Source organism: Hyaena hyaena, unplaced genomic scaffold (assembly GCF_003009895.1).
Source record: "Hyaena hyaena isolate Hyena2069 unplaced genomic scaffold, ASM300989v1 scaffold_102, whole genome shotgun sequence".
In the NCBI taxonomy this organism is placed as follows: Eukaryota; Metazoa; Chordata; class Mammalia; order Carnivora; family Hyaenidae; genus Hyaena; species Hyaena hyaena.
The window spans coordinates 1,407,753-1,428,033 of NW_024080734.1; the positions used below are offsets into that span (position 1 = coordinate 1,407,753).

Here is a 20,281-nt window from a genome sequence, read left to right on the forward strand (position 1 = left end):
TTTTTTTCTGATTTAGGTAAACTAACAAAGTTCTATGCATTTTCTACTAAAAACTAGAAAGCAATCCTTTTGCTCTATTATGATCTTAAATATGGTCTTCACTCGTGTAGGAGGGTGTTAGTTATTTTTCTTCTCATGCTGTCTAAAAAGAAATATTAATAATATGACATTTTTATTTTAATGCCTCCTATGAAATTTGTATTTTTAGAAATTTAATGAGCCACACTGTGGCTTGAACAACTCAAATAAATTCACTTGGCTTGAACATTAAGGTTAAAGTGACAAACTTTTCCTAATTTTTTATGAGTACAAATTAATATTTTCTTAGGTCCATTTTTCAAATGAATTTTTAATATAACTTTATGGTCATATACATGGTGAATACTAGTGTATTAGCAAAATAGTAATTATTTTTATGTTAAAATTATATCTTAGCAATGTTAATTCATTAAGGCTTATTTTTCCTTTTGTAATAATAAACCAAACCATTATAAAATTTGAAGAGAATTTTATATTTATTTGATATTTGACTGTAATACCCGAATTGGTTTTGCTTTGCTCACAAAGGTAAGGAGAAATCCAAATTTGCTCATAATAAAAGTATTAGAGAAACTGTCAATAAATTTACTGTTATAATTGAATCATATGATATCTAAATTGTTGATAATATGATCTGCTCGTTAAACAATAGTGTCTGGAGAAAATGATGGATTAATTGACTGATGGCTAAAGTTTCCCTCAAATATAATGGTTTACCCAGTTTGATTTGATTTGTGTAAAATAACTTTCTCTAATAAACAATTTGCTCAGAGGCAATAGAAGAAATGAATGGTTATCAAACCAAACTTAATTAGTCTATCCTAGATTGATATTACTTGGGGAGTCTTCGTTTTAATTGTGGAGGGCTGGATACAAAGAGTTTGGTTCATTATTTTTTCCTGTATAAACACTATTGTGTAACTACCTATGGAATAATAACATGTGAATTCATTTTAATAAATGCTTGTAAAGTGAATTAGCTAATTATCCCAGGCTAAAAATGATTCCTTTAATTATTTTGGATATTTAACTGGTACTTCAATTTTATTATTGTTAGTCTGTAAATGTGATTTGTATTAGCTCTGCCAAACTAATTATAATGTATAACTTAACAAACAATTTGAACAGTTTTGTAATGCTTATAATGTTCTCTCATGCAAGAGAAAACCTTATTTCTAGTTTACATGAAGATAAAAGTTTAATACAAATTTAGATCAAAAGAATGGCAATTTATGTGTAAATAGAGAATGAAAAACTCTCAATATCCAGTGTAGTGACCACCATAATTATATGTATGAGAAAAATGAACAGATTTTATTCAGGAGAAGATGAAGCCAGTGACTTATTAGTTTATCTTTAGATGGCATTTCGTTGGCACTTGAAGATAGGATGTAGCATAACAGATTTGATTAGTTCTTATTTTATGAACTAGAAGCATATTCTTTATGCCTTTAGTATAGAGAGAAGAACTCTTGGTAAATTCCCAAACAGGAAGATTTATATTAAAATAACTCATTGTTGATTACAGAAACAACAATGCTTTTTAACCATTTCACTTAGTAGATTAATTCTGTTTTTGAAGCTGATATGAATGAGAACAAAGGCTTTAATAATAAAATAAATATAGCATTCTAATATAGTCTTTCTGGGAGGGAAAGCAAAATAACCTTACAAGTGTATGTAATCTAAAACATTCTTCTTTTTAAAATTAACATACAGTAGAATTCATTTATTAATTTTTGAGGGTGTACAGTCCTGTGAGGTTTAACCCAAGTATAGATTCATGTGACCACTACCACAAGCAGGATACAGAATATTTGCATCACCAAAAAACAAAGCAAAACAAACTTCCTTCATCTTCCCCCATCCCTTACCCCTAGCAACCACTGATCTTTTCTCACTCTCTATAGTTTTGCTTTATTTATAATATTTGCCAGAATATTACATATTATATAACTCTCATCATAACTAGAACTTGATTTTTGCTCTTACACATAAGGATCTGCTTTTTTAATGTCTGCTTTGTAATTTTGTGGCTGCACCATATTTTGTTTAACCTATCTTCAACAGGGATGGATGCTTAGATTTTTTTTTTAAAAGGGTCGTCTATAATGCTGCGGTAAATATTCTTCTGCATATTTTTGCTGCACATATATCTTCCAATAACTCCTAGAAATGAAATTGTTGGGTAAAAAAATAAATACAAAAACTTACATGGATTGCAATTTGCCTTTCAAACCATTGAACCAACCTGTATACATTCTTACTTTGCCATCACTATTCTCTGTATTCTTTGCAAGTCTAATAATTGAAAATATCTTACTTTTAAGTTGTATTTTACTAAATACTAATGCAGTTGAACACAATATTAAGGTGTCAGTTGTCTCCAGTTTGATCTATATACTTTATAGATTTGGATACAGATCCTTTGTTAGATCTATGATTAACAAATATTTTCTTTCAGTATATAGCTTGTCTTTTCATGTTCTTCAGAGTGTCCAATAAAGAGGGGCTCCTGGATGGCTCAGTTGGTTAAACGTCCAATTCTGGATCAGGTCATGATCTCACAGTTTGTGAGTTTGAGCCACTTATCAGGCTCTGTGCTGATAGCTCAGAGCCTGGAGACTGCTTTGGATTTTGTCTCCTCTCTGCCCTTTCCCCCCTTGCACTCTGTCTTGCTCTCAAAAATAAAATAAAAACATAAATAAATAAATAAATAAATAAATAAATAAATAAATAAATAATTTTTAATTTAGGTCTTGGTATAGTCCCTTTCTTTCCTGTGTAGCAAATTGCTTTTTCTGCAGTATGGTAGGATGTTTGTAGATGTTCTGCAGACTTTTGAAGATTTTCCATATATAGAACTATGTCATCTGTAATAGATACAGTTTTATTTTTTCCATTGTAGTTTGGATGGTTTTTATTTCTATCTCTTACCTAATTGCTCTAGGTAGGACTTTTAGTACCATGTTGAACAGCAGTGGTGAAATGGGCATCCTTGTTTTGTTCCTGATCTTAAGGAGAATGCTTTCAGTCTTTCACCATTGAGTATGATATGAACTATTTTCTGCTTTGATTCTGTCATTGTTTGCTTCATATATTTTAGAGCTGTCATTTATGTGTATATGTTTATATGTTTGTAATCTTCATGTTGATTTTACTCTTTATGAATATATAATGTTTTTCTCTTGCATCAACTTTTTAAAAAAAATATTTATTTTTGAGAGAGTGAGAAAAAGAGAGAACATGAGCAGGGGCGGAGCAAAGAGAGAGGAGAGGGAGAGAGTCCCAGGCAGGTTCTACACTCAGCGCAGAGTCTAATGCAACGTTCAATCTCACAAGCCATGAAATCATGAACTGAGCTGAAATCAAGTGTCAGACGCTTAACTGACTGAGCCACCCAATTGCCTATCTGTTGTAACAACTTTTTATTTAAAATCCATATTGTCTGATATGAATATAGCCCTGGAGCTATATTTTAGCTACTATATGTATGGATTATCTTCTTCCATCCTTTCACTTTAAGTTTATTTGTGTCTTTGGGTCTAAAGTGAATCTTCTACAAGCAGCATGTAATTGAATCATTTTTAATCTATTCTGCCAAATTCTGTCTTTTAATTGATGAGCTTAATCTATTTACATTTAAATTTATTACTAACACTGGAAATTTTAGTTCTTCCAATTTGCTGTTTTTTTTACATATCTTTTATCTTTTTTTGTTTCTCAATTCCTCCCATACTGCCTTCTTGTGTGTTTGATTTTCTATTGCCAGTTTTTTCGTTATTTTCTTAGTGATTAACATGAGGATTACAGTTAGCCTCCTGAATTTATAATAATTAATTTGCATTGATACCAAGTTAAGTTCAATAGCACACATGAACTCTGCTTCTGACTCCTGCCCTATATGTTATCATCATCATGGATTGGACAAAATCTGTAGATTGTGTGCCCAATCCTGTGGATTTATAATTATTATTGTATTTTCATTTCGTAACTCTTCTTTTCATTTCCTATATGAAACTGAAAATACAATAATACTAGCTTTTGTATGCCTATGTTATTACCTTTATCAGAGGTCTATATTTCTTCATAGAGCTTTTACTTGTGGTCTAATATCTTCTCATTTCAGCCTGAAGGAATTCTTTAAGTATTTTTTGTAGGGCTGGTTTACTAGTGATGACTTCCTTACCTTTTTATTTTTTTAAAAATTGGAGTGTCTTAACTTCTCCTTCATTTTTTTTTAAAGGACAGTTTTGCTGGATATAGAATTTTTGGTTGGCAGCTTTTTCTTGAGCATTTAAAATATGATTCCCCTGCCTTCTGGCTTCCATGGTTCCTGATGAGAAATCAGATGTTGATCTTATTGAGGCTCCCTTGCATATGACAAGTCATTTTCTCTTATTGCTTTCTATAGTTTGTTTTTGTCTTTTGACAGATTCATTATAAGGTGTCTTAGTGTAGATCTCTGTTAGTTTATCCTGCTTTAAGTTCATTGAACTTTTTGGATATTTGAATTCATGTCTTTTATCAAATGTTAGAAGTTTTTGGCCATTTTTTCTTCAAATATTTTTTCTGCCTGTTTTTTTTTTTTTTTAATTTTTCCTTCTCAGACTCCAATAATGTGTGTATTGATATATGTGATAGTTTCTCATAGGTCCCTTTGGCTCTGTTCATTGCTCTTCTTTTTCTTTCTGCTTCTCATACTGAGTACTTTCACTTGCCTTGTTCTCAGTTTTACCACATCTTTCTTTTGTCTTCTCAGATATGCTGTGAAACCAACCACTCTAGTGAATTTTTTATTTCAGTATTGTACTTTTCAGCTCCAGAATTTTAATTTGTCTCTTTTTATAATTTACACCTTTTAAATTAGTAGTCCTACTTTTTATATAGCATTCTTTTGATTCTTTCAGGTTTTTTAAAATTCATTCTTTCCTTTAGCTCTTTGAGCACATTTAAGATACTTACTTTAAGTCTTTGTCTAGTAAGTCCAATGAATGGACTTCTCTCAGGGATTGTGTCTGTCATTAATTTTTTTTTTTCTGTGAGTGGGCCATCATTTCCTGTTTCTTTAACACTTCGTATAAGAACTCAACATTTTGAATATTGTGATGTGCTAACTCTGGAAATCAGATTCTCCTCCCTCCTCAGAGATTGCTGTCATTTTTGTTGAAGACTGCAATTGTCTACTTGTTTAGTAACTTTTTCAAATAATTTTTGCAAAGACTATTCCTTGTGTGTGGTCACTGAAGTCACTGTTCTGTTATCTCCATAGCCAACCAGTGACCTGACAGATTTGCTTGAATACCTGAAGCTAGTCTGGTTAAAAAGTGGGAAATAGCTGTTTTGTTTCTCTAAATTCATTCAACAGAGACTATCCAGGAATTTGCTTCTAATTGAAGAGGTTGAAATTAGGGGCCTCCACGCTGGCCCCTCAGTGAAATGTATGATCCCATTTTCTAGTAGACATGGTTCTTTCTGCCTACTAGCAAAACAGCAAGCTGTACCAGGAATGTGACCTCTGTCCCCGGCTGACTGCCATAGGTCTGAGGATGTGATGTGGTAGCTGCAATGCAAAATGCTAAAAGTTACCAGCTTCACTTTTCTCAGAAACTTCGCTGAATGCTAGAACTATTCACCTAGACTCCAGAGTTCTATAATAGTTGAATCTGACAGTTCTTGACAGCTCAGTAGTTGTTTCAGTGGAGGGACCAATTCCTGGAGCTGTCTACTCCACTATTTTCTGTGACCTCTCAGCCATGTTTCTTAAAATGTCTTCTGCATCACACTCTTTGTTTTCTCCTCCTAAATTTCACCGATTCACAGGGGCCTATGTAGCCTTTTGTTATTTTCCCACAGGTCCTTGAGGTTCTGTTAATTGTATTTTTTCCTATTCTGTTCAGATTGGATTATTTGTATTTAATCTGTCTTCACATTTGACTGAAGCTTTCCTCCAGCCACTTCCATTCTGCTATTGAACCCATCAATGAATTTTTAATTTCTTAGAAATTTCCACTTCTAAATTTTTCTATTTGATATCTTATATCTTCTGTTGTTTCAGTGAGAATTTCTTTCAGTTTACTTATTTATTAAACAAAAATTTTAAGTTTATTTTGAGAGTGAGAGAGAGAGAACATGAGCAGGTGAGGGGCAGAAAGAGAGGAAGAGAAAAAGAATCCCAAGTAGGCTCTGACAGTGCAGAGTTCGACATGGGGCTTGAACTCACATACCACGTGATCATGACCTGAGCCGAAACCAAGAGTTAGATACTTAACCTACTGAGTTACCCAGACATCTCTGTCTTTCCCTTTATTTTAAGAATGTTCTTCCCTGCACTGGGTGTTATATGGAAACTAATTTGACAATAAACTATTTGTAAAAAATAAATAAATAAATAAATAAATGCATAATTGGAAAAAAAAAAAAAAGAATGTTCTTCCCTACTTTGTACAACGTGGTTGTAATAGCTGACTTATTTTTTTAAACTGAAAGTTTTATTCATTAACGTACACTGATAAAAAATGAATAGGCAAACCAGATAGGGATAAAATACTCATAAACATATATTTCACAAAGTACCAGTATAAAGAATATATAAAGATCACTTCCAACATAACAGTGAAAACAGAAACAATTTAAAATGGAAAGAATATTGGAATGTGTAAATATCCACCAGTACATGTAAAAGAGCTCAACCATCAGTAGTCACCAGGAAAATGAAAACTAAAACCAAAATATATTACCACCACACCTACCAAAATTCAAAAATTAAAAGACTGGTAACAGCAAACGTCAGAATGTGGAACAGTTGAGACTTTCATAACATATTGGTGTGAATTTAAAATGGTACAACTATTTTGGACAAAGATCTAGTAGCTTCTCATATAACTAACATAGACCTACCTCATGACCCAACAGTTCTACCCTTAGGTATTCACCCAAGCAAAATGAAAGCACATATGCACAAAAAATTTTAAACAAGAATATTCTTATCAGCTTGACTCTTAATAGCCGAAAACTTGACATGGTCCTGGGGTCCATCAATAGAAAATGGAACAAACATTGGTATATTTATACAATGAAATACTCAAAAGTAAAAATCCTTTATAAACACAACAATATTAATGGATCGCAAAAGCAATACTCTGAGTGAAAGAAGCCTTACAAAGAATACCCACTGCGCAATTCCATACAGAGTCCTAGAACAGATAGAATTAATTTACAGTGAAGAAAATCATTACAGTATAATTGTCACTATGGATGTTGGTGTAGGGACTGAGGAAAGGGGCAAAAGGGAAACTTTGGGGATTATATCTTGACAGAGGTTTAGTTGTAATAGCTACTTTGAAGTCAGGGTAATTCAACATCAGTGTTATCTTAGGATTGTTGTCATTGATTTTCTTTTCACTTGAGATTTGAGATTTTCCTGTCTCTTTATATGAAAGGTGATTTCAGATTAGATCCTGGACATTTTGAATATTATGTGATAAAATTCTGGGTCTTGTTTAAAACCTTGGGAGAGTATTACATTTTTATTTTAACAGACACTTGATCTTATTAGATTAAGAACAGACTTCTATTCCTTCTTTTGTGGGCTTTTGTGGGTTGCAATGTCAGTTTAATTTTCAAAGGCTTTGCAGTGCCACTAAGATCTGTCCTGTGTTGGGGTGCCTGGGTGGCTTAGTTGGTTAAGCTCTGGCTCTTGGTTTAAACTCAGGTCATGATCTCACGGTTCATGAGTTCAAGCCCCATAGCAGGCTCTGTGCTGACAGTGCAGACAGAGCCTGCTTGGAATTCTCTCTCTCTATCTCTCTCTTTCCCTCTTATTTAAAGTTTTTTAAATAAACTTTAAAAAAAAAAAAAAAAAGATCTGTCCTGTGTCTCTGCTACCCAATGGCATATTTATCCTTTTGGTTGGTGGTCAAGCCCAGTAAAGTTCTCAAAGCTTTTGGTATGCTGTGTAGTATTAGATTTAAACATGTGCAGATTTAAACTGTCTTCCTTCCTTCCTTCCTTCCTTCCTTCCTTCCTTCCTCCTTCCTTCCTTCCTTTCTTTTTCTTTTTCTTTTATTGAGAGAGAGAGAGTGAGTATGAGCACAGGAGAGGGGCAGATGGAGAAAGACAGAGTATTAATAAGCAGGCTCCACACTCAGTGTGGAGCCCGACGTGGGGCTCTAACCCACTACCCTGGGATCATGACCTGAGCCAAAATCAAGAGTCAGACATTCAATCAACTGAACCAACCAGGTGCCCCTACACACGTGCAAATGATCACTGAGCAGGTGCTCACATACACTTTATGGGATAGCTTTGTGAACGCCCTCCTTGTTTGCAATACGCTGGGTACTGTAGTCTTCTCTGGGGCTTCTTTTTCATAGTTCTCTGGCCTGAAAGGGCTTTCATTTTCCTGCTGTGCCACATTCCTGTGTCTGTGTCTGAATCCAGGGCCAAGCTCAGGAGAACAAGGGGAAAAAAGTAATGGTAATTTGCCCTGCCCTCTTAAGTCAGCATCTCCTCTAATCAGAGAGGACTTTTAGGTTTTCACGCGGTCTCCGTGCTGCTGCACCACCACGAGATTGTCTGGGTGCAAAGGCACAGGCAGTGAATAAAAACAACAGGGGCGGGGCATTAAGGAGGGCACTTGTTGGGATGAATACTGGCTGTTATATGTAAGTGAGGAATCACTGAGTTCTACTCCCGAAACCAATATCACACTGTGTGTTAACTAAAATTTAAATAATAATAATAATTTTAAAAAGACAAAGAAGAAAGAAAAAAGAAAAAGAAAATAGGGGGTTTCCCCAGTTTCACTGAGCTTTATGAGTCCACGTCCTACTTCTTGGGCCAAGGAGTAAAGGCTTCTCTTGAAGTTCTTTCTTCCCAGTCTCAGTATAGAATTCTGGGTTTTAGAGTGCCTTTGAGAAAAGATTGGGCGATATTGAAGAAAAAAGATAATGGAAAACTTACCACTGGCTTGGTAGTACTTTGAATTATGGTCCCCTCCCCTAATATGCTCACTGTCTTTCACTTTGCAAAGCCTAAAGAAAGCTTTTCCGTGCTTTCTGCACAGGGCTTATATTTGCACGCAGTGGAAGAGACAGCATATAGCTTATTTACTTCATCTTTCTGAGATTCAGAACCTTCCTAAACCACTCTTAATGTTAAGCTATATGCTTCCCAACTCTAGAAAAAGCACATTTGATATTTCTAGACTGTTTGGCACATAATTAAGTATCTACTGACTGGTTATTCCACTGGTTATTAAGGGCATGCGACATTTACTAAAGTAAGAGATTTGCTCACAGTTCCAGGTAAATGTATGTCAACAAAACAGCCTGTAATGATAGTGTATAGCGGCTGTATGGTGACAGATGGCAGCTACACTTGGTGACAATGGGATAATATATAAACTTATTGAATCACTATATTGCACACCTGAAACTAACATAACACTGTGTGTCAACTATACTCCAATTTTTTGAAGTACATTCTAACTGGAATTTAAAAAAAAACTTGGAGAAACATTACGTATATTCTGAGTAGAAGACAGGTGAAGGGGGTTGAAATGCATAAACTCTCAGCTATAAATTAATTAAGTCATGGGATGTAATATGCAGCATCGGGACTATAGTTAATACTACTATATTGTATAGCTGAAAGTTGCTAAGAGAGTAGATCTTAAAAGTTTTTATTACCAGGAAAAAAAAAACTATAGTGTTGGGTGTTAACAAGACACTTGTGGTGATCATTTTGCAGTAAGTACAAATATCAAATTATTATGTTGTACACCTGAAACTAATATGTCGATTATATTTAAATTTTAAAAATATAGAACATTTAATTTAGTTTACTGTCCTTAGGGGTTTGTATTCCAAAATATGTTCCCAGAGTTAAATGCCCATTTGGAATGATGATTGTTTCTATGTGCGTTTATTTAGTGATTAACATGCTTTCCTGTCTCTTCTGAATGGAAAAGTCAATAATCTTGAAAACAGGCAGAAAATATAATTACCAATAAAAACATTAGTATATTAGAATTGTTATGAAAAGCAGTATGTAGCATTCTGAATTTCCATTTGAAAAGAACCTCATTATTTACATGTGTTTATGTATATCTATGTCTTTGCAAGGACATACGCCATCTAGATTTGGTTTATCGTTAGTAATATATACATTTTCTTGAAAGAACTAAAAGTTCTCTTAACATTTTTATATGTAATGACTAATGGAAATATCTTTTGATGTTTGGTAAAAATGAATCATCTTGAGATATGTTTGCTTATAATAATTAAGACCATTTAAATAAGCTTCATATCATTTGAATAAGCACTTTACAAGTTCAATTTGAGTGCTCATTCTGTGAAAGAAATTATGTATGCAGGGTGCCTGGGTGGCTCAGGAGGTTTTAAGCATCCGACTTTGGCGTGGGTCATGATCTCGCAGTTCGTGAGTTCAAGCCCCGCACTGGGCTCTGTGCTGACAGCTCAGAGCCTGGAGCCTGCTTTGGATTCTGTGTCTCCCTGTCTCTCTGCCCCTCCTCCACTCACACTCTGTCTCTCTCACTCTCAAAAATAAAGAGATTAAAAAAATTTTTTTTAAGAAATTGTGTATACATGTTGGGACAGAAAATAATAATATCATTTGACTATTTATAAAGGAGAAGGTGATTTTTTGTGTGTGTGAGTTATAGAAATGTTTGACCAATAGGAATGTAAGTACAACTTATAAATTGATGCTAAAAGTTCATTAAATTACAAATTTAGTTATTAATGGCCACAAGGAAAAACTTAGAAAAACATAGAAACTTTGGAATCAAAAAGAAATGTATTCTCTAGTGTTTCCTTAAAAATGGGACAAATTTTTATACAGTTTGATATTCTAAAAAAGTTTTATAAATTTCATGATTGTCTGTAATCTTAAAATTAGTTCAATCAGGTTGTATGTGTAATCACGCTGAAATAGTTCATATAGTCACAGAAACTTGAGATTGAATCTTCCTTAAAACTCTCCTAGGATCTGGAACCAAGCCAGGGGTCTTCCCTTAGACTGAGGTTCTATTAATGTTTGAACTTAATATTTCAGTGTTCTAAGTGATGATGTTTCTTCATCTTCCCCAGATGGCTCTTCGTAATTCAGCGTATTTTCCTGCCGTCTAGCTTTCTAATCTTTAATAAGTCAACCTTTGATTATTTATAAAACAAACTTATTTAGCCTTTTCATCTTCTTTTCTGACTTCTGGAATACTGTTGAAATGTTTCAGTTTCTTATCACATCATTAAAGGTGCAGTTCAGTCTACTTGATTCCAGTGGTCAGTTTGGTTTAACTCATCCTGTATTTTGGCCAAGCCCCATGTTCTAGATACCAGTGAGAAAGGGAATAAGATTTCATACCAGATTCTGAGAAATTCTGGTTAATATATGAGACAAACACTCAAATAGTTATAAATATACCATACAACACATACAGTGCCATTAAGATCAGCTATTGTACAGAGAGGTGATTTACTCTGTCTGGGTCGGGGATGGGGAATGGGCTTGTAAGTTAAATTGTGAAAAGCCATAGCAAAAAATGGAAATAAAACCAAACACAAAGTAATTTTGAAAAAAATATGGTGATAGAGTGGTAAGATCGGAAAGAGAGATAAGAAAAGGTAAATTTTCTGTGATGCTGCTGAAGCTTACACATCTAGAAAGGGTCTACCATGGGGCGCCTCGGTGGCTCCATCAGTTAGGTGACCAGCCTCAACTCAGGTCATGATCTCACAGTTTGTGGGTCTGAGCCCTGTGTGGGGCTCTGTGTTGACAGCTCAGAGTCTGGAGCCTGCTTTGGATTCTGTGTCTCCCTCTCTCTCTCTCCACCCTTCCCCATCTTGTGCTTGCTCTCTCTCAAAAATAAATAAACATTTAACAAAATAAAACTAAAAAGGATCTTCTAAACCTAGATCAGGATCTCCTTATAAAAGATGTGAAAGATAACTATGTAAAGAATATAAAATAAAAGAGAGGTGCCTGGGTGGCTGAGTCAGGTAAGCATCCCACTCCTGGTTTCGGCTTAGGTCACGATCTCACAGTTTCAGGAGTTTGAGCCCCGCATCAGGCTCTGCGCTGACAGTGCAGAGCTTGCTTGGGATTCTCTCTCCCCTTTTCTTTCTGCCTCTCCCCAGCTTGCTCTGTCTCTGTCTCTCTCAAATAAACAAACTTAAAAAAAAAAAAAGGATATAAATTAAAAGAAAGGGAAAATCTTGCAACTTAACATAGGCAAAATTTCTAAAAGTTGACTTTGAAAATGGTATTTCTCCTTTGTGTCTTCACCAAAAAATGTAATCCTTCTCTAGGTCAAAGCAAGAAAATTCTATTTATTTGAAAACCAAATCTGAATAGGATAAACTATCTTAGAATGTTCATTTTGGTAGGGGACTTCAAATGAAATCAGATTAGTTCAGTTTCCTTATTTTACAGGTGAAAATCTAACAAGAATAATTACCATTAAGAAAACAAGTCTCCTGATTGCCTTTTTTCCCCTTTTTTTCAGTATATTCAGCAGCCCTTTCTCTTGAGTATTTCTCATGAAACTTTTAAGGCAAAATATATTCTCTTCCTTGGAATTACCTCTGCTGTTTGTTTCTATGTGTAGTCTAATAAATACAGTGTTAAAGCCAGAAAAAGTCATAGAGATCAACCATTCTTAAATGCTTTAGGATCAGAGGTCACTTTGAAAATTGGGTAAAATCCATCCCTTGTGCCCCTTCCATAGACCCCTGACTCTCATGAGTAAATAATTCCTCACATGGATGGAGAAAGCCAAGACCCAGAAACAGAGAGAATGATTTTTCAAGATCCAAAAGTAAACAACAATAGCAGAAGAAATTAGAATGGTTTACTTATGTGTCACCCTGATAAATTCTTCAAGTTATAATAAATTAATAAAATAGCTTTCTGTTGCTTCCTTTCTTCCCCTACTCCCATAGTTGAACATAGCATGCTAATATCATGGCTTTCTCCTATATGGGGATTCAGTTTCTTTTTCAGGATGTCCCTATCATAATTAGAACTTGATTTTTACTTTTATTGACACATAAAGTTCTGTCTTTTTAATGCTTGTATTCCATTTTACAAATGCATTATACACTTTAACCTGTCTTTAGTATACATGCTTAGATTTTTTAAAAATATTACATTCTTTGTTATAGTAAACATTCTTATATATATATATAAGTTCTGTAAGTATATCCCCAATAATTCCTAGAAATGTAATTACTGAATGAAAGACTAAACACAAAAAAAGTTTGTATAGATGGTCATTTTTCTTTGCATAAAGATTGAACCAATTTATACCTCACCAGTAACATACACAAAAATGTTAGTGTTTCTCTATAATTTTTTCCATTTTTATACTTCTTTGCAATCTTTGCAAGTCTAATAATTGAAAATATCTTACTTTTAATTTGTAGTTTATTAATTACTAGTACATTTGATCTCAATATTGTTAAGATGTCACTCTTGTTGTTGTTAAGAAGTCACCCAGTGTGACTCCATTTAGACTCAATACAGTCATAGTCAAAATCCCAGCAAGGTTTTTTTTGGTTATTGACAAGCTGATTCTAAAACTTATGAGGAAGTGCAGATAAACCAGAAGAAATTTTTTAAATTGAAAAAAAAAAAAAAAGGAAACTACGAAAGCAAAAACCAAAGTTGAGAACAAATGCTATCCAGTTTTAAGACTAAGTATAAAGCGACTGATGTGAAGCCTGTGTGGTACTGGCCAAGGGTAAATACACAGTTTAATGAGACATCATAGCCCAGAAACTGACTCACATAAATATCGTCCATTGATTTTTGGCAGGAGCTAAAAAAAAAATTTAATAGAGAATAGTTAGTCTTTTCAATAAATCATGCTAGAACAATTGGACATTGATATGCATAAAGAACTTTGACATATACCTCACTTTATACAAATCAATTCAGATTAGATCATAGACATAAAATGTAAAATATAGGGGCTCCTGGGTGGCTCAGTGGGTTGAGCGTCCTACTCTTGATTTCAGTTCAGGTCATGATCCCAGGGTAGTAGGATTGAGCCCCATGTTGGATTCTGTGCAGAGCATAGAACTGCTTGGATCTCTCTCTCTCTCTNTCTCTCTCTCTCTCTCTCTCTCTCTCTCTCTCTCTCTCTCTCTCCCTGTCTCTCTCTCTCTCTCTCTCTCCTCCCTCATCCCGCTCCCCTGCTTGCAGATGCTCGCTCTCTCTCTAGTATCAATTTAAACAATTAAAATGTAAAATTTAAAACTTCTAGAAGAAACCGTAGGAGAAAATCTGTGTGGAGTGCCTGGATGGCTCAGTCGGTTAAGTGTCTGACTTCAGCTCAGGTCATAATTTCACGGTTCCTGAGTTCGAGCCTTGCATTGGGCTCTGTGCTGACAGCTCGGAGCCTGGAGCCTGCTTCAGATTCTGTCTCCCTCTCTTTCTGCCCCATCCCTACTTGCATTCTATCTCTCTCTGTCTCTCAAAAATGAGTAAACGTTAAAAAATCATTTTTAGAAAAAAATGGAATGATAACGCAGAATAAATTAGACCAATATCGTATGGGAAGGTCTGAATCCAGCGTTGCTGGTTTTGTAAATGGCAGGGATAGGGGAGTAGGGGAGAATGGGGGGAGGGAGAGGAAGGACTATGAGCCCAAGGATCACAAATGACCCTTGTAATCTAAAAAAGGCAAGGAAACAAATTTTTTCCTAGAACATCCAGAAAGGAACATAGCTCTGCTGACTCCTTGATTTTAGCCTAGCATGCCCTGTGTTGCACTTCGAATTTCCAGAACTATAAGATAGTAAAATTGTATTTTAAGTCATTAAGCCTGTGATAACTTACTACAGCAACGGTGAAAAACTAATACATTAAAAAAACAACAACAACAACAGGCCAACCGTTAAAAAAGAAAGGGCAACAGATCTGAATAGGTGTTTCACCAAAGAAGATACATAGATGGCAAATAGTGATATGAAAAAAATAGTCAAAATCATTTATTATTTGAGAATGCAAATTAAGACCATAATGAGATACCACTACACAATTGTTAGCATAACACAAACAAAAAAAATTGACAAATGGTAAATATTGGCAAGGATCTGGAGCAACAGCAACTCTTACTTAAGCTCAGAACCCAGAACCTGCTTCTATCTCCTCTCTGCCCCTCCCCCGCTTGCACTCTGTGTTGCTGTCTCAAAAATAAAAGAAAAACATAAACAAATAAACAAGTAAAGATTTTAAATTTAGATCTTGCTGTAGTTCTTTTCTTTCCAGTGTAGTAAGTTGCCTTTTCTGCAGTATGGTAGGAAAACTTCAGAAAAGTGATTTTTGACTACTTAAAATCAAATGACATATACTTGCAAAATGTAAAACCAGAGCCCATATCTTATTTCTACTTGTAAATCTGGCTGTTTGGTTAAAGAACTTTTATTGGAAAAATTAAAAACTAGATTGGTCACATGAATATTTATATTATCAGAAAATCCACTGTAGTTAACTTTTCATTGGGTGGCAAAATAACAATAAAATAATACGCCACTGGATTTTGAGGAATTTGAGGTTAGTAACAGTATGATCATTGGTTGCAGTTTGTTGAATATTAGGAAACACAGTACGTAATGCCTCTAAGTTTGGACTTCGATTTTGTGACTGTGATCATAATCAGTGTAAGTAAAGCCACTCTTTAAGACATTTTCTTTGCAAAATGGCAGATTAGTGTAGTTTCAGAACCAGTCATTGGTTGGAGTCCCAGCTCTGCTTCTTATTCAATTTTGTTACTTTAATCTCCACGTGTATAAAATATAGCTATCTCTTCCTTGTTAGTTTATATAATAGTATATTTGCATAAGCTACTTTGTTGAAAATATAATGTTAATCCTTTTATATACTTTAATCCCTTGTCTGGGTCTCCAAGGTAAAAAGATTTTCACTCTCAGCAGGTTATAACATAGTGAAATAATCTCTAAGACTCTCCTCTTGGTGCCTAAATTATATTTCATCTAATAAAACGTGATGTTTACCCCTGGAGACCCGTAGTTTAAGAGAGGAGCTTCATAGGAATATGTTCATACAATATTGTCAACTAAATGTTGATCACATTTTTGTAAGTGAAAGAAATTAGCATCAGAGTATCTAATATAGAGGTTACTAGTTCGGTAGTCTTTTCTTACTTTGGCAGCTGCAAAAATGAACTTATATCTTAAATATCTTCCTGTGGATAAGGTATAGAAACTACCACTCAAGCCATTGAATTTCTAGTGCTGGAATACCAAAGAATTCATGAATTGCTACTGGACAACTTGGAGGAGATGGGGAAAACTTTCAGAACTGATACTTAATTTACATCTTCAAGGACCAGTTTGCCAGGGGAACCAGAGAAGGAGGGAATTGTGACCTAGTATTTCTCAACCTTTTAAAATCCATGACCCTCCTTTGATATAAAAATTTCAGCCTGCCTTCCACATTATTTTAAGTTTTCAACTCAATGAAATATGGCTAAAAGTAAATCAAAACAATGGGACCAAGTCCCACTTTGTTTTCAGACTGTAAATTCATTTCTCCACTCCCTACTCCTCTTCCATCCCCCATCACTGCTTTAGATGGGAGGGAGTTTATTGATTCATCCATAACTACTTACTAAGTAGATGTGGTACATGTACAGTGGACGCCACTACTACATGATCATGAGGTTTCTCTTAGAAGGCAGAGGATTCAATCTCTATATGCATCTGTGAAAACCAGTTATATACAAGAGCTCCTTGTGCAATATGCCTTTAATACATGGTCAGAGAGTATTGCCTTCCATTCTGCTCTTATCTAAAGTAGGGATGCAGTAAACTGGGACAGTAAATCTTCCTTGACCGCCACAACCTGTGCCCAGATTGGCTCAAGTTTCCTTTTTGTGTACCTTCTTAGAACCCTGTGCTACAGATTTGGACACTTAGCATTTTGACTAATAATTGTCTTTTCACTCACCTGTGTCCCTAAAAGCCTGTAAACTGATGGAGAGCAGAGATTGTATGTTTCATACCATAGACTTTTTATTTCCCAGAATACTGTCAGATACCAAGTATCAATGAATAGATACCTTTCGAATGAGTAAACATGATTAAAAGTCATATTGGTATTAGACAAAATAATGCAATAGGTTAAGTGTGTCTATAGTCTATCTTTCCCAAGCTCATCACTCTAGCATTCTGCCTCTATCTCTGAGTCCTTCATCCTGCCTTTTTTTTTTTTTTTTTTTTAAATTCAGGGGCCCTATGCCTACATACTGCCTTGAGCCCCTTGGTATCAAGGCAATGGAAGAGTTACGATCTGATTAATATTCTAGTACAGAATAAGAGTTTGCTTCTATAATTTAAAAATATCCTTACAGAGTTTGTTGGATGTCTTTTTAAAACTGTATGCTTACAGAAAAAACAATATAGTCATATGGTACAAAATCCAGAATACAGAGAAGAACGGATGTTGACAAGTAATTGCCCTTTACCGTCTGTCCCTCAGCCATCAAATTCTGGCCCTTAGAAACCATAGTTATCAGTTTCTAGAGTATTGTTATATAGCTGTTTCATATATATTCATGTTGTATGTCTTCTGCCTGAGCTTATACTATTTTCTCTTTTTAAAATGTTTTAAATTTGTATGTAGTCAACACACCAGATGGTTTGTCCTCCAGAGTGTTCCACAGTCTAGATTTTGGTGATTTTATCCCAATGGTATTAGTTTGGCATGTTCTGTCCATGTATTTTCTTTATATTAGTAGTAAGATCTAGAGACTTCAGGCCTGAATTTTTTGGCCTGAATTTTTTGTATGCTTTTGGTCAAAGCTGCTTTATAAGTTAAGTTGTTTACTTTTTTAAGGAGCCACATAATGGCTAATTGTCTCTCCATTGCTAATGTTAGCAGCTGATGATGATCTTGGCCTGGATCATTAAAGATTGCAAAACTGGTGATATTCTTATTCTTATTTTATCTTATTCTATCCTTCTTCATTTATTTGTTGGATATGTCTAAAAAGAGAAATATCCTTCTACTCCATTATTTTCCTTACTCCAAGGTACACTTGAGTATAGTCAAGGCAGATATAAATATTGGATTCTTTTCTTTAATATCTTTCATGTGATTTTTTTCTTTAGTATCTTTATGAATACATGGGTTCAAACATAATTGAAATAGTATTGGTACTCAAATTATCCGCTCTGTGGCCCTTGGAAACTACTTTGAGTTGGATTCAATTTCAGAGTCGCCTTCTTCTGAGTCCTTTTGACACAGACCTAGTAGCAGTTTGATGCCTTTTTTACTATCTGGTATGACAAGATATTCCAGGCTTATCTTGTCTATTTTCTGCCACAAATCTGGGATGAACCATTTCTCCAAAAGCTCTCGTTCTTTTGAATGGAAAAATGCTATTTATAGAACACAATTGGGGGTCTAAGAATTTTCATTATTGTAGGAGTGATCCTTATTCTACTCATTTAATGGACAGATAGGATATATGCAATTTTTTGAAGGTGAAATCAACATAAGCTCATACTGATTCTTCCAGTTGAAATCCAGCACTAAAGGTATTTACTGAACCTCATGTATCTTTAATTGTTGCTTCTTTCTCCAGAGCTCCAACTTCCAGTTTTGAACTATACCAACATAGTTATTTATTTTATCACAAAATACACACCCTATTTGTAATTTTGGGATAACAATATTAATTTTACCTTCAATTATATAATTAAAAGAAACCATTTACTGTTTTTAAAATTGTGTTTGTCCTTAAGGTATATATCCCACTAAAGTCAAAGTGTTGTTGGACATTTAATTTTTTTAAGGCTTTATTAAGATAAGAACACATACTGGTGTGCCTGGGATTAAGCAACTGTGCTCAGTTGCTTAAACGTCCAACTCTTGATTTCAGCTCAGGTCATGATCTCACAGTTTGTGTATTTGAGCCCTGCATTGGGCTCTGCACTGGTAGGGCAGAAGCTGCTTGGGATTCTCTCTCTCTCTCTCTCTCTCTCTCTTTCTCTCTCTCTCTTTCTCTCTCTCTCCCTCCCCCTCCCCCCCTCCCCCCTCCCTCTCTCCCTCTCTTCCTCTTTCTCTCTCTGAAAATAAACATTTTAAAATTTAAAAAAAGATAACACATACCATAGAATTTTCCCATTTGAAGTATACAGTTCATTGGTTTTTAATATATTCATAGAACTGTGCATCCATCACCACAATCAGTTGTAGAATAGTTTTCATCACTTAAAAAGAAACACCACTATCCCTAGCCGTTACATTAAGCTTCCTTCCTCCAGCCGTACACAACTGATAATCTACTTCCTGTCTCTGTAGTGTTGCCTATTTGGGATATTTCATATAAGTGAAATCTACATAATATTTATTTTTTTGTTACTGACTTATTTCATCTAGCATAATTTTTCAAGGTCCATCGTGTTGTAGCATGTATCAGTGTGTCCTTTTTATTGTTGAATAACATTCCTTTCTGTGAATATAACACGTTTTATTTATACATTCATCGGTCAATGGACATTAGGATTGTTTCCACTGTTTGGCGATTATGAATACTGCTGCTTTGTGGGGTGGGCAGAAGGGTTTGTGGGAAAAACGAATAATGCTGCTGTGAACATTCACATGCAAATGTTTGTGTAGATATTTTTTTATTTCCCTTGGGAATATATCTAGGAGCAGAATTGCTGCCTCATATTACAACTCTATGTTTAAAATTTTGAAAAACTGCCAGTCTGTTTTCCAAAGTGGCTTCACCTGAGCAGCAGCGTATGAGGATTCTTATTTGTCCCAAACCTTGCCGACATGTGTTGGTATCTGTCCTTCTTAGCCTATCCATCCTTTGTGTGTGGAGTGTAATCTTCCTGTGGGTTTTGACTGATGGCTGATGATATTGAACATCTTGTCATATGCTTGTCCTTTTTTATATCTTCTTTACATGTGCACTCAGATCTTTGCCTGTCTTTAATTAGGTTATTTATCTTTTTATTATTGGGTTTTAAGTGTTCTTTATATATTCCAGATACAAGTCTTTTATCAGTTATATGATTGCAGGTTCTTTTCATTCTGTGGATTGCCTTTGTACTTTCTTGATGGTATCTTTGAAGCATAAAAGTTTTTAATTTTGGTGATATCCAGTTTTATCTCATTTTTTCTTTTGTTGCTTGAGCTTTTAATGTTATACCTAGGAAGTGACTACCTAATGCACGGT

At 34.7% G+C, this 20,281-nt stretch overlaps 1 protein-coding gene across 3 annotated transcripts in view; it reads left to right on the forward strand.

Moving 5' to 3' along the window:
- Positions 1 to 20,281, forward strand: part of RANBP17 (RAN binding protein 17) — a 313,431-nt gene that overhangs the window by 122,817 nt on the left and 170,333 nt on the right. The window lies entirely within an intron of this gene.